General features: G+C 44.8%; 1 protein-coding gene across 2 annotated transcripts in view; it reads left to right on the forward strand.

Moving 5' to 3' along the window:
• RARB (retinoic acid receptor beta) overlaps positions 1 to 15,842 on the forward strand; it is a 185,576-nt gene that overhangs the window by 91,642 nt on the left and 78,092 nt on the right. The gene's annotated exons all lie outside the window — the stretch shown is intronic.

The following is a 15,842-nucleotide window of genomic DNA, read 5'->3' on the forward strand; positions in this document are numbered from 1 at the left end:
ATAAAAGTTGCTTCTAGGACTTCCCTGGTGGCACAGTGATTAAGAGTCCGCCTACCAATGCAGGGGACATGGGTTCAAGCCCTGGCCCGGGAAGATCCCACATGCCGCAGAGCAACTAAGCCTGTGCGCCACAACTACTGAGCCTGTGATCTAGAACCCGTGAGCCATAACTACTGAGCCTGCGAGCCACAACTACTGAGCCCGTGAGCCACAACTACTGAAGCCCGCACACCTAGAAACTGTGCTCCGCAACAAGAGAAGCCACCGCAGTGAGAAGCCCACGTGGTGCAACGAAGAGTAGCCCCCGCTCACCGCAACTAGAGAAAACCCGCCCGTGGCAATGAAGACGCAACACAGCCAAAAATAAATAACTAAATAAATCTTTTTTTAAAAGTTGCTTCTAGTAAACGCTGTCAACTCTGGGATTTAATGAGGACAGGCAGAGAATCAAGTGCAAACTGTCGTGCTTGAAGGATTCCCACTTTGTGTCCTGGAAGTGGGGGGACAAAGCACCGGAGCAACTTTGAATGGAAACTTAGCTGTGGCACCCTTGGACTTTGAGCGTTCAGAGATGTGAAGATACGCAGCTCCGAGTGTACTCCTGCCCCCGGGAAGGGGGCATCAGGACCTCCTCCTGTCTCCTGGGCCTGAGGCAGCACTTGGAGAGGGCCTTACCCATGTCCCCAGGTTGATGACGGGATCCGGGGCTACAGAACGCAAACCCCAGTGTGTTTTTGCAAATAGTGCCTTTTTTGTGGCTCTGTGTTCCCGAATAATAGAATTTTATGTCCATCAAATAGAAGAGCGGTGCTTTACTCGACCAGGAAGGCTTGTACTCCACCGTTCATTGCAGCACTTGCAGCACCGTTCACTGCAGCATAGCCAAGACATGGAAGCAACCTAAATATCCATCGACAGATGAATGGATAAAGAAGATGTGGTACGTATATACAGTGGAATCAGCCATTCAAAAGAATGAAATAATGCCATTTGCAGCAACATGAACGGACCTAGAGATTGTCATACTGAGTGAAGTAAGCTGGACAGAGAAAGACAAATATCATATATCGGATATATGTGGAATGTAAAAAATGGTACACATGAACTTATTTACATAACAGAAGCAGAGTGACAGATGTAGAAAATAAACTTATGGCTACTGGGGGGTAAGAGTGGGGGAGGGATAAATTGGGAGATTGGGACTGACATATATATATCACTATATATAAAATAGATAACTAACAAGGACTTACTGTATAGCACAGGGAACTCTACTCAATACTCTGTAATGACCTATATGGGAAAAGAATCTAAAAAAAAGAGTGGATATATGTGTATGTGTAACTGAGTCACTTTGCTGTACACCTGAAATGAACACAACATTGTAAATCAACTATACTCCAATAGTAATAATAAAAATAAATAAATAAAAAGGATTAACAATACCAAGCATTGGCGAGATGTGAAGCAGCTGAACTCTCATACGGGGCTGGTGGAAGTCAAAGTCAAGCCAAAGTTTGGAAAACTGTTTGTCAGTATCTGCTAGTGGTAAACATACCGGTGTGACCCAGGGATCCCACTCCTGGGAAGAGCCTCAGGAGAAGTGAGTGCGTGGCCTCCCAAAATACACACACGAATGTTCACAGCGGCTTCATACATGAGAGCCCCAAGCTGGAAGCAGCCCCTGTGTTCATCAGCAGTAGAATGTGTAAACAAATTGTGACCTATTCAAATAATGGAAGACGCATAGCAATAAAAAAAGGAACTAATGACTCGTAAGTGAGACAGTATGGGTGAATCTCACAGACACCATGTTGAATAAAAGGACTCAGAATAAAAGAGAATATTCTGGATAGTTCCATCTGGATAAAGATCTTAAATGAACGAAATTAATCCAGGTGCTAGAGAGGACAGTGGTGGTTACCCCAGGACTCTTGTGGATGCTCGATGTCCTAAACATTGATTGGGTGTGTACATAGCCGTACGTGTATTGTTTTACCTCCATCACAAAGAAAAAAAGGCTGAAATGCAGAAGTAGGGTTGGAGAGGGCCCTGGATGGCCAATCCTTCCTGTGCATAGAGACATTATTGCAGATGAGAAGTGTAACGTCCTCTTCTTAGAAGCAACCTACGTGTCCATCGACAGAGTGGATAAAGAAGATGTGGTATCAATACACATACACAATGGAATATTACCCAGCCATAAAAAGAATGAAATCATGCCATTTACAGCAACATGGATGAGCCTAGAGACTATCATACTGAGTGAAGTAAGTCAGAGAAAGACAAATACCATATGATATCACTCACATGGAATCTAATTTTGTAAAAATGACGTAAATGAACTTACTTACAAAACAGAAACAGACTCACAGATTTCAAAAACAAACTTATGGTTACCAAAGGGGAAACGTGGTAGGGGGAGGGCTAAATGAGGAATTTGGGATTAACATATACACAGTAATAAATATAAAATAGATAACCAACAAGGACCTACTGTATAGCACAGGGAACTCTGCTCGATATTCTGTATTAACCTATATAGGGAAAGAATCTGAAAAAGAATGGATATATGTATATGTATAACTGAATCACCTATCTGTACACCTGAAACTAACACAACATTATAAATCAACTCCAAGATGAAATAAAAAACAAGAAGGAGAAGAAGAATCCTCCGCCCTGTACGACACTAACGTTTCTTCAGGAGTTGTTTAGGCCTCTCTGCCTTTGCCTTTTCCTCCAATTTGGGACCTTTTTCACTTGCAGCTCTGAACCCTTCTGGAGCACCAGAGGTGGGATGTTATCCCTGATTTACTCTCAGTCCTCTGAGGGTGGTTATGTAACACCTCTAATCTCATCAGCCCAGCTAACCAGCTTTTCCCTTTGGTGCCATGCACTGCAAATTAATAGCCCACGGATCCATTTACAGCTTGTTGTGTTTTGGAAAACTATTTCAGCCATCAGATAATAAACAGCTTAAGAAGAATTGTTATTTTTTTAATGTTACATTATCAGTAGTGTCCAGTAAATTCCTCTCAGGAACGTAATGTAATCCAAATATGATTTATGAACCAGTGTTGATTCTAGTTTAATAATTAGTTGCTATCCCTTTTTTCCATGTACCGGATTTTTTTTTTCCATAAAAAAAAATCAAAAGATGTCTTTTCATTTTGATTCATCCACTAAAGGCAGATGGGACTTTAAATGCGAAGGTGGTCAGATTGACGTTGGTTTACAGGAGTTAACAAGAAGGTGTGGCTGGTAGAATAGACAACCTACAGGTTTTTTTACGGCCACCAGAGTAGTTTCTCTGTGAGGCTGTTCACATTTAAAGAGAAAGTTCTGGATTTACAGAAAGCCCATCTCAATTTCCTTGTCCTTTTTATTATTTTTTTGAATGTTTAATATATATTAATGACAGAAGAGAAAATAGTAAAAATGGCAAATCCTGTCCTAATACCAGTTGGCAGAATATGAAGAATTAATTCAGCTTCTGAAATTTAAACATAAAGAGATAGACTTTGTGGTCTAGTATGTTGGCGTATTAAAAATTCGATTTAGGATATGGAATATGACATATCAAAACTAATGGAAGTTTTATGTCACCCCAACCCTTTTTATAGAGATATACTTCTCTCTCAATGCCGTCTTCAAAGAATGCAAGGGAGTTTACAAAAGTATTGTTAAAAAAAAAAGATTACAACTCAACAGTAAAAAGGCAACGTAATTGAAAAGAGGACAATGGATTTGCATAGACGTTTCACCAAAGAAGATGCCCAAATGGCCAATCAGCACACAGAATGACACTCAGTATGTTTATTAGTCGTCTGGGAAATGCAAATCAAAGTCAGTGAGTTAACCGCTTCACACCCACATCAAAACGATAAACAGTAACAAGTGCCGGCAAAGACATGCAGAAATTTGAACCTTTACACACGGCTGGCGGGACTGTAACATGACGCAGCCACTTCGGAAAATAGTTTGGCAGTTCCCAAAATGTTAAACGTAGAGTTACTGTGTCACCCATCATTTCTATTCCAGATAGGTACTTGGGTAAAATGAAAACATGTGTCCCGCAAAGACTTGACAGAAATGTTCATCGCAGCATTATTCATAGCAGCCCCAAAGTGAAAACAACCCAAATGTCTGCCACTTGATGAAGAGACGAAAAAAATGTGGTCTCTCCACACAATGGAATGTTAATCAGGCATAAAATGCAATGAAGTGCTGGCGCATGGTACAACATGGATGGCCCTTGGAAATACTATGCTAAGTGAAAGAAGCCAGACACAAAGGCTACATAATGTATGAATTCACCTAGGTAAAAAGTCCAGAACAGGAAATCCATAGAGACAGGAGGAAAGAATAGATATCTGTATAACTGATCACTTGCTGTACATCTGAAACTATTATAACGTAACACTGTAAATCAACTATACTTGAATTTTTAAACATTTTTTAAATTAAAAATTGAAACATAAAGACAGAAGGTATATGGGGAGTGGCTAGAGGCTGGAGCAATGGGGCAATGGGAAGTGGGTGCTAATGGGTTTCTTTTTAGGGTTGGTAGTATTACAACTTTGTGGATATATCAAAAACCACTGAATCAGACACTTTAAAAGGTCAGTTTTGTAGTATGTGAATTATATATCAATTTTTTTAAAGGACAGGATTTTTTTTTTTTCTTTTTCTGCGGTACGCGGGCCTCTCACTGTTGTGGCCTCTCCCATTGCGGAGCACAGGCTCCGGACGCGCAGGCTCAGCGGCCATGGCTCACGGGCCCAGCCGCTCCGCGGCACTTAGGATCCTCCCGGACCGGGGCACAAACCCGCGTCCCCTGCATCGGCAGGCGGACTCCCAACCACTGCACCACCAGGGAAGCCCTAAATGACAGGATTTTTTCAATGTTATGCAGACTGACTTAAGGGAAAATAGGAGAAACCTTGGAGTCAGGTTAGTGCAGTGAGGTGCGTGCAGCCTAGACAAGCGTTCTGGTGACCCTAGTTCTGGTGAGACTAGTGGAGCAATAAAGGGATGCAGTCAGTGGCAGGGTCCTTGGCATCCACGAGATGAAAACAGCCTCATTGTTCAGCAGAATCTCAGGTTTTCCAGATAGTGATGTTGGAGATGAATGTCTCCAAGGGGTACTTCTCAAGAGGGTCCTGGGAAGTGTCATTTAGGATGTCCTTGACATTTTTCGTTGTTCTTCCTTGGGACATCCCTCCATGTAGTTAAAGCTCATCTGTTTTCCAAATTGGAATCAAAAGGGCATAGAAGGGCAAGGCAATCTTTATGACCCTAGACCCCAAAAGAAATAACTGGACACGACATTGAAGGCAGCAAGATAAAGACTGTCTGTCACACAAAACACAAAGCAGGAGTCAGCTCCTCCCCTCGTTCCCTGTCAGATTTTATCATTTAAAACTCTCTCCTCCAAATCCTGCCTTTCTGGATGTCTCCTCAGTTTTGTTTGACTTCCCTTTCTGAGGCGAAAATCAACTATATTTTCGAATGTTTTTCTCTTTATTAAGGTATAATATGCGTATCTTAATGGTACAGATCTTATGTACTATGTAATAAGTTTTGATAAAGGTAAACGTCCTTCTAGCCACCTTCCGAGTCGAGATATTAGAAAGGGACTGTGTGGACCTTCTGGGGTTGGAACATTCCACATCTTGATTTGGGTTCTGGTTACACTTAACGTAACTGTTCTGACGTCTGTCACCAGAGGTGAGTTTTGCCTGTTGAACTTCCTATGCGTGGAATCATACAGTCTGCACTCTTTGTGTCTGGTGCCCTTCATCCGTCATTATGTTTGCAGGATTTTTCCATGTTGGTGCATGTGTTGATTATTTGCTCCTTATTTTGCCGAGTGGGATTCCATTTGCTAGATGGGCAGTTCTCACCTTAATGGGTATTTGGGTTGCTTCCAGTTTGGGGCTACTATGAATAAAACTGCCATGAGCATCCTTGTACATGCTTTGTGGGGGACATAGACACTTACTTCTGTTAGGTAAATACTCAAGAAGAGTTAGTGGGTCATAAGAATACATGTGTTTAATTTTGTAAAAAGTGGCCAGTTTTCCAAGGTGGTTTTACCTACAATTTCACACTCCATCAGCGACGTATTCTTACCAAACCTTGATATTTCAGTCTTTTTAATTGTAGACATCTACTAGGTATGAAGTGATATCTCATTGTGGTTTTAGTTTGCATTTTCATGATCACTAATGATATTACATTGCTTTTTAATTTAACAAAAGCTCAATCTGTTGTTTTTTTAATTTTTAAATTTTATTTATTTATTATTCTTGGCTGCATTAGGTCTTCGTTGTGGTGCACGGGCTTCTCATTGTGGTGGCTTCTCTTGTGGAGCACGGGCTCTAGGCACGCGGGCTTCAGTAGCTGTGGCGTACGGGCTCAGTACTTGTGGCTCGCAGGCTCTAGAGCGCGGGCTCAGTACTTGTGGCGCACGGGCTTAGCTGCTCCACGGCATGTGGGATCTTCCCGGACCAGGGCTTGAACACGTGTCCCCTGCACTGGCAGGCGGATTCTTAACCACTTTGCCACCAGGGAAGTCCCAATCTGTTGTTAAGTTATAAAATATAAAACAAAATTATGCACATTTTGATCTCATAGTTGTTAAAGTTTGGAAGACATTGCTCAAAAAGTTAAAAGCTATTGTTATATTCTTGTTTGAACTTATCTGTATTTCTATTTTATTGTGTAACATCAGTGTACATTTGTTAGTCATGTGATAGGAAAAGAAGAAAAACTTGTTTTTTAAATTCTTATTTTATATCAGAGCATAATTGATTAACAATGTTGTGTTAGTTTCAGGTGTACAGCTAAGTGATTCAGTTATACATATACATGTATCTATTCTTTTTCAAATTCTTTTCCCATTTCGATTATTAACAAAGTACTGAGCAGAGTTCCCTGTGCTATACCGTAGGTCCTTGTTAGTTATCTATTTTAGAAGAAAGGCTTTTCATTGGAAAAAAAAAGAAGAGGTTAATTCTTTGACCGAGGTAGAACTTCCGTTTTCCTAATTGTCTAATACTTCAGGCAAAGTAACACTGGGTATTGACAATGCTTTAGGTGGAAATGGTTGAGAAGATAGATGCTAATACAGTTTTGCATTTGTCTGTTTCCCCAGGGAGAAATAAACCCATTCCTGGACATTTAGACATCTTGATATCTAAGGATTACATCCATATTTCCCTCAGTTTAATAGACCACAAACCTAGGGGTCAGCAAACTTAAGCCTGTGAGTCAAATCTGGCCTGCTGCCTGTTTTTATCAATAAAGTTTTATTGGAACACAGCTACATATATTCATTTACATATCATCTACGGCTTCTTCCTTGCTGTAACAGCAGAGTTGAGTAGTTGCGACGGAGACCATGTAGCCCATGAAGCCTAAAGTATATACTGTCTGGCCCTTTACGGAAGGAGTTTGCCAGCCCCTGCCATAATCCATTCACTCTTCCTATGTTTTCTAAATTCAAACACTAGTCATGAGAGTTTAGTTCCATGCCAAACATATGTGCAATTTGTAACTGCACCTTCATTTCTATCCAATTCGTGTAAGCTCCTCAGCGGTTATGTGCCTTACAATCATGTCTTGATAATTCAATAAGGACCATATCTAATTTCAACTTCAGACTGAAAATTCGTAAACAAATCTTCTCCCAGCAACACCCCGAAAATCCTTTCATGTTAGGCGCAGGAAAAATACAAGGGTTTTGTCCTGGATAGAAATGCAGCTGACTCTAACGTTGTGTCATTTTTTTAAGCACACACACATGAGAATGTTAACATCCAACTGATAACTCTTCTTTATCTAAAAGGGAATTATCCAAAAGAAGTAGTGACTGAATAATGAATGAGCTTGATTTTCTTGTCTAGGAATTGGCTCTGAAAGCAGTTCTAGAAGAAGAGAGAGAAAATGGTTGTAAGTAGTGGCTCCAAAGCTGGAACAGGTAGCATCCTGGGATTACTGCTCTTTGTCTGAATGGTCACATGTTGTATTAAACCTCATACACTATAAAGAGTGAAATGCTTCAACATTTGCATCAACTCAAGACAGACTTATTACCCTTCACCGTTTATAAACCACCGAAGAGGAACTTAAAACAAATACAGGTCAATAAACTAGCGTGGTGTCCTGGACCATTTTAAAGATGCACCCAAGGCAGAAGAACACCACTGCATCTATTTTTGTATCTCTTAATATGAAGATATTCATTCCTGTCCTTTCCACGTCTAAGAGAGTTTGTGAGACCAAAATATCAGGAGTACGAAAAAACTGTGAAAGTGCCTTGACAAATCAAAATGCTTGAGAAGCAGAAGGTGTAAGTGTGGCTCCTTTTACTGGTCCAAGACTGCAGAAGAACCTTTGTCTGGGACTCTCCGCGTCAAGGGACAGGGCGTTACTTTCCTCCTGGAATCCACATCTCCCACGACACCCCATCTGCACAACGCACAGCCCGCCTGCTGCAGAGAAATGACCTCTGTGTGTGTTCCTGTCCCAGAAGAACTTCCCCGACCTAGTTCGCTTTCAGACTTTGCTCCTCTGAAAGATACAACCATCTTCCTCAGAGTTTCCTCCTGGAATCGAATTATACAAACGCAGGGGTGCACCAAACCTCCCCTCACCTGCAGACTCATCACCGAGCTCCGTGCGTCAGGGGTGGCTCTGCACGTGCACTTTGCTGCTGCAGGGAGCTGCTGCTGCTTCTCCATTATTCCTGGTGCCTCTGACAGTTTCTAGGATGTCTGAGGGGAAAAAAACAAGAAATGAGAGCCACGGGGGCTTTGGTTCTGCCGGACTGTAATTCATGAATGAATAGAGAAGAGAGCCACGCAGCAGGCCTGCCTCTGGGCTCCCTGGTCGAGTGTAATAGCCGTCTGTTAACACACCCAGAATCCCATAGGTAAGACCTAGGGGCCGGCCGCGCTCCTCACTAGGTGGGAGATCTGCGCAACTCACCTGCCCTCTCTGGGTGTCACGCATCCGCCAAACACAGGCGTGGAAGCAGCGATTAATAGCATCCCTTCCAGGCATCCCACGAGCTGAGACAATAGGCTTGTAACATGCCTTTCATTAGAGTCGGCAAGACCTTGTCGTGGAAAATCATATTTACTTCCAGGACACAATTACAGTGAAGCCTCCTTCGGACTGTGTTCTGCTCCTAAGGAAGTAGACAGACGGTTGTTAAAGTGGTTTAACGACGTGCCGGGATTGACTTTTCTCTCTGCGATTTCTTCATATGTCACCTTTCTGGGGGGATCTCTGAACGTTCCTATCATGGCGTGTTCTGAAAGCGTCTCATCATTGGAGAGATGGACTCCCTTGATACAAAGAGGTTAATTACCTTGTCTAAGAAAATACGCCATACAAAATACTTCAAGCAGAAGTGGTCCAGAGAAGGAGCTATCCACTTGGCATGGGAAATGAGAGAAGTGAAGCTGTAATTGTGCCCTCCTTAATCTCTAGGGATCTAGCATGAACGTGTAGATTTAAAAATCCATGAGAAGATGTGTACTTGCTCCATCCCTACCTGTCCCTAGACTGTAGGTGGGAGGGGAGAAACAGAGAGAACGGGGACAAACAAGCCCCCGCTGGGGACAGGGCTCCCGGCACATCTGTGAGTGGGCACACTGCACACCCGTCCCTACACCCCAAGTCCCAAGCGACTTCCCATCCTTACATGTAAAGGGTTCTTCACTTCACTGTAAGGTTTTCTTTATAGTCCCATGAATATAGAAGTTCCCGGGGAAAGGTGGCATTTTAAATCACTTTTTGATACTTTTGAGGAAATAAGTGTTGGCTCCCTTCAAACTTGGCAGGGGGAGGAGAGAAGAAGGTGTGTGTGTGCTTTGGGGCAGGAGCGAAGGTGGAGAACGCTGGGAGGGTCTGGCCCAGCGTCAGCCGTGGCACAGAATTCTCATCTGGAAAGGCAGCCCTGGGGAAGTGAGAGGTCTGCAGTCCTCCCAGAGACCCCACCCCAGCGTTTGCGTTCCTGAGGCGCCCCTGTCCTGCCCTGTCACCCACGCCTATAGGGGACTCTGAGATGCATCGGGTATTATGGGTTATGGCCCTAGATTCTGGGCTCCACCTCTGTCCATGGAGCAGGGCACCCAAGCTGGTAGGTCTCCAAGTTCCCATCCAGGGCACGGCCCCAGTAAGCCCTGGGTTAGGAACCCATGAACACGTGGTCAGAATCCGATTCACATGTTCTACGTTTTTATGGTGGTGTCTAGAAAGTTCTCATGTTCACCAGAGCTCATAGTTAAGACAAGGAAATGTTTCATTTGCTGACAGCTTTGCTCAAAAATCCAGTACGTGACATAGGGCTATCACAATAAACATGTACCTGAATGTATTGAGAATAGTTTCCAGTAGGTTCTGCAGACGTATCAGAAGCATTATCTCTTTACATATGAGAAGTTGAGGGAATGTCTGCATAAGGGCATTGTTCTGTGTCCTTGTTTCTACTTGATTTCTTGATTTCTGGCCTCTTGCAGGATAAGTCCTTGTACACAGGAAGACTTTTTTCCCCCAGATGTAGAGTGGGGTAATCACTGTTTAAATGAAGTGTGGGGTAAGTTTTTTTGTAAAGTGAATGATTCTTTTATAACACAAGCAATCACCTTCAGGTAGTTGGATCTTGGCAAGTTTCATGTGAAACAGTAAGGGAGAGACCGAAAGCTCCTGTTTAATGACTCAGGAATATAAGATTTGTAGAACTGAAATGACTTGTCCAGTGTCAATGGCTAATCATGGTTGTGCAGAAGTAGAACCCGGGCGTCCTGATTCTGAGGGGAGGGCACTTATTACCATAGCATCCTTCTCCTGGGAGAGCATTTTCACCAGTTGAGCGGAACAAACTACAGGTTAGGAGCTTCTAGAAGTCAGGGGCCATGTGTACCCCACGCATAGTATGTAGTGCCCTCAAAAAAATGCTTAACAGGTGCTTTGTGCAAATGATGAGAAAACAGCTTACCTATCGCTTCCCTATTTGAATAGAGCACAGCCCTCACTCACTTTCAGAATTAAAAGGGAGAAAGAATAACACTAAAACTTCTGCAGTGATTTTGACAAACTCTTTTTCTTTTGTACAGGACCTGTTAGTAACATTGCATAGTTTTTAAAATGAGCCGTTTTTAGCAGTAGCAGTTAGGGGGGAGGAGAATGTCTTATTCCCATCCCCATAAAATGTACAATTTGAAAACTGCCTCTTAAAGAGTTCTAGCATTCCGTCCTACCGGCAGTGCCTAAGGCTGGTGCACATTTAATACTCTGTGGGGTTTTGCTGCTGTGCCCTCAATACAGAAGACATCGTTCATTGCAGCTAGGAGGGAATGTGTTTAAAAAGTCAGGGGAAGTCTTTTGAGGCACCTGAGAAGCATCTTGCAGTCAGAGCTAAACTGCCGCCTTTCCCTTCTCACTGCGCGGCTGATGCGAACACTGCTTTCGGGCGAGTGTGAGGTGGGATGCTCGCCTGCCTTTTCTGCTGGAGTCAGATGCACAACCAAAGCAGGGTGACCTACTTCTGTTACCACGGTACCCAGCATAAATGCTCACTTTAAACGAGCTCCTTGAAAAAGCAGGTTGCACAAAAGGTAAAGTGCACGCGTAGTTTTAAGGTCTCTTTAGTCAAGGTGTTGGCCCGAAAAAGAAGATCAAAGGATAATTTAATCCGAACTTTTTTCCTGTAGGAATTAGGGTTAAGTTTGAAACGTACCAGCAGTCACGCTCTTTCCACCATCTTTTCCATCTGGGTTGGAATAAAGATGAGTCTCCTGAGGAATGTAGTACAAGCCTTTTTCATCTCATAAAAGTAAAGATTAAACCCACAGACTAACAAATACCTTCAAAAGAAGGCTTTTCTCTCTCTGTCTCTCTCTCCATTTTGAAAAGGTTTGCTTTTATGGCTCTGGGAATACAATCGGAAATTATACTTGATGTGGAAGGTTTTTAAATTTTCAGTTTATATCACAACTTGATAAAGTGTTCTGACAAAGCACTACAAAATTTTACACACATACTTGCAGTGTTAAATGGATGGGGGAACAAAGGAGGGAAGAGAACCACCCAAAGATCTTTCTATCGTGAGAATAAAATTCCCAGGATGCTGGGTTATCCTGTTTGCCTTGGAGCAAAATGCCCAATATTTGCTTGAAGGCAAAAACAAGATAAACACAATTAAAGCCTTGTTTCATTTTGAGGTGTGAGGCAGAGGACAGAAAGGGTAGAGAGCTGGCGTGGAGGTGGAGAGAGGATGCAGATTGCATGCTAAGTGTCACCAGGCTGCCTGTCCCGTGTCCTCAGTAGCAAGCTCCTTGAGGTCGGGAATTTTACCTTCACTGGCTTCACAGACCCCTCAGTAAGTACAGTTTCTGGTTCGTGCCTTCATGAGCTCACTCAATTATTCACGTATTTCCTGAATATTTACCATTTGGTCTTTCAACAACAAATATTTATTGCGTGCCTCCCATCTGCCAGATGCGGTTTCAGGCACTGAATGTCCACACTGAGGACAGTCCCTGACGTCATGGAGCGTTCTTTGGTGGAGGCGGGGAGAGGGTAGACAGAAGTAAGTGATTAGCAGCTTGACGGAATGTGCCGGGTGGTCCCCACTGCTTAGAACTGTGTTGTGTGATACATACGGCTGCCGAGCACTTGAAATGTAAAGAGAGACGTTAAGCAGAGGGTTATGGGGCTGGCGGGGGTTATTTGCTAAAGGACAGTCAGGGAACGTCTGTGTGGCAAGAGAACGTTTGGCAGGGATGTAAAGGAAGTAAGCAAGTGAGGCAGGTGGATGTCAGGGCAGGACTTGTTCCAGGCAGAGGAGCGGCAGGCGCCAGGCTATGTGCTACCTGCTGAGAGCTGAGTGGTAAACGAAACACAGTCACGGTCCATGCTCTTAGAGCTTTCAGTCTACGGGCCAGGTAGACATGAAACCAGGTGGCCGAAAATGCGTACATATAGTTGAAAATCAAGCTATGATAGAAAATAAGTAGGAGAAGGGCCTCAGAATTGGCTGATGAGAGAAGACCTCAGTGAGGAGGTGTGAAGTCTGAGAAGGAGCTGACCGTGCATATGGCGGGCAGGATGGGGGGTGGTACAGACTGTGGGAACAGCGTGGGAGAAGGTCTCGAGGCTGGAATAAGTCTGTGTTCTGGGAACCCAGATGACCGCTGGGGCTGGGCATAGCGAGTAAGGGGAGGAGTGGTCCAACATGCCATCTGAGAGGAAGCCAGGGGCCAGATTGGCAGGCTCTTGTAGCCCACCTGAAGGAGTTTGATTTCGTTCTCAGTGTCCCGAGGCCCCCTGGTAAGTGATCAACATGGAATGACATGGTCACATTTCTGGTTTTAAAATATCGACTGCTTGGTCTCCTGCGTGGGAACTGGGTGGGGAGGGGCTGGGAAGGAAAGTGAGGAAACTCGCTAAGCATAGGTGAGAGAGGATGATTTGGAATGAGATGGTGACAGTGGAGATAAAAGTGAAAAATAAAATTTGAAAATAAAGAGAAGTGTGTGGATTTTGATAAATAAATTGGGTATAGAACCAACATGACAGCCCATAAAAGGCACATGGGGAATGTTAGATGCACTGGATGGGTGGAAGGATGGGTGGGTGGATGGGTGGATGGATGGATGAGTAGGTGGGTGGAAGGATGGGGGGAGTGGATGAACGGATGGATGGATGGATGGATAGGTGGTGACTGGGTGGGTGGAGGATCGTTGGGGGTGGATGGATGGATGGATGGATGGATAGGTGAGGGGGTGGGTGGAAGCATGGAGCGGGGGATAGATGGATGGAATGCTAATTCTCTGGCCTTCAGTACAGTTCTGGCAGACCAATCTCAATCTTTAACAGGGTGATATCTAAGCTGGTTCCTAGAAATGTTCTCCTTCCTCAGGTGGGTCCCTAGTTTCCTATGATTCCTCACTCATGCTTTTAGTGATGGAGTTCTGCTGGTGAAGGAATTGCATCATTTATCAATGATCTTATCAGAAAACCCTGTTTGTGGTTAAGCAGGCAACTGGTGGTGGTCCTGTGTGTGTAATAACCTGGGAGCAAGGTGCGGAGGCTTGCACTGGGCCAGGCAGTGTGCTGATGTTCCCATACGATACTTCAGTTAGTCCTCAGGACTGCCCTATGAGGTGACGCCACCCAGCCCCCTGTACAGACGGATTTGCGACCTGAAGCTTAGAGAAGGCAGGTCACTTGCTTGAGGTCACAGTGGGTCAGTGGCAGGAATGATTTCTTCCCAGATGCAGATGTGCAGTTGAGAACGTCCAGGTCTGTTCCAACCAGCCAGCCCTCCAAATTATGGGTCTCTGTGGTAAGGTAGTGGCCGCAGTTTTGCACCTCAGCTCTAAACACTCACTATTCGAGCATCATTCCTCACTGAGGCAAAGGCTCTGGAGATTCCCTGGGAGGCACCTGCCTGTGTAAACCCAGTGGTGGACCCTTGGCTGTGACTTGATTTGCTCCCAGGAAGACTAGCTGGGAAGACTTTGATTGAGAAGCACTGAAAACAGTAGTGAAAAATCAGTGTGTTTCAAATAAACCAGTTCCCTTTAGGATGGACGTCAGCCGTGGGCTCCATTCCAACTCCAGCTGTCTGTGGACTGGAGTTTCCTTAAGTACAGCGTGAAGCTAAGGCGACCTCAGGGGTGTGTAGTGAGAGGGTTGGCTTGTACAGGAAGCGTTTAGTCCAGAACCTTGCAAGCGCAGGGTAAGTGGAACAAAGGACAACCCTGTTGCCAACCAGGGTTCTTGGCCTCCTTAATCAATAGAAACTGATCAGAGGCCAGACAAGAAATCCAGGCAAGGCTTTATTGGGGCCCCTGCTGCCGCAGAGGAGAGTGAGAACAAGTAACAGGTTCCCTCGCTCGCTCCCCAAGTTGCCGGGGAAGGCGAGCTGGTTCCTTATATGGGGTGAGGGGAGGCGTGTGTCCAGGGCTCAGGCCAGAGGTGTGGCTTAGGTGGTCTGCCCGCCCCCTTTGGTGGTGCTGAGTGCAGGGGGCATGCGCAGTGCCCTGCTTTTGCTCCCAGCTCTTCAGAAGTGGCAGTTGGGCTCTTTGGTCTTTTTGTATATTGTTGTCCATAATTTTGCCCCAACTGTGCATGCACGCAGTTATTTTTAGTCCCTTATAGTTTCTTTGTATTCTGTAGCTGGAGGAGATGTTTGTCCAGGTGCAAGCCCTGCAGCAAAGGGGCCCAGGTCCCAGGTCCCAGCCTGTCTCATTACCCTTATGTCTCAAGGCAAGGGGAGCTTTTTTGAAGGTAGCTAGATGTTCTTGGCATTCCTTGAACAAACCAAAATGTGATGATTGCTCCTTGAGGGAATGAAAATTAACTGCAGGTCATTAGCTTGGCCTCCACAGAACTTCAGAGGGAAAACAACCAGTTCACTCCATAAACCTCAGGAGGAAAGCCTTTCCCCCCAGATTTCTCACTTTTGTTTCCTTCCCTCCGTCTTCCCCATTCAAAGCCTCGTGCGCGCTGCCACAGCTGCAGCTCCAAGTCCCCTCACAAGCCAGGCGGGAGGCCTGCAGAGGAGATGCCCACGGGCTGAGCCAGAAGCCTCAGGAAAATGCTTGCCAAACGCTGAAGTTTGGGGGCTTCCCTGGTGGCTCAGTGGTTAAGAATCCGCCTGCCAATGCAGGGGACACGGGTTCGAGCCCTGGTCCAGGAAGATCCCACATGCCATGGAGCAACTAAGCCCGTGTGCCACAACTACTGAGCCCGCGCTCCACAGCTACTGAAGCCCGCGCGCGTAGAGCCCGTGCCCCGCAACAATAGAAGCCACCGCA

This window comes from Delphinus delphis, chromosome 4 (assembly GCF_949987515.2).
Source record: "Delphinus delphis chromosome 4, mDelDel1.2, whole genome shotgun sequence".
Classification (NCBI taxonomy): domain Eukaryota; kingdom Metazoa; phylum Chordata; class Mammalia; order Artiodactyla; family Delphinidae; genus Delphinus; species Delphinus delphis.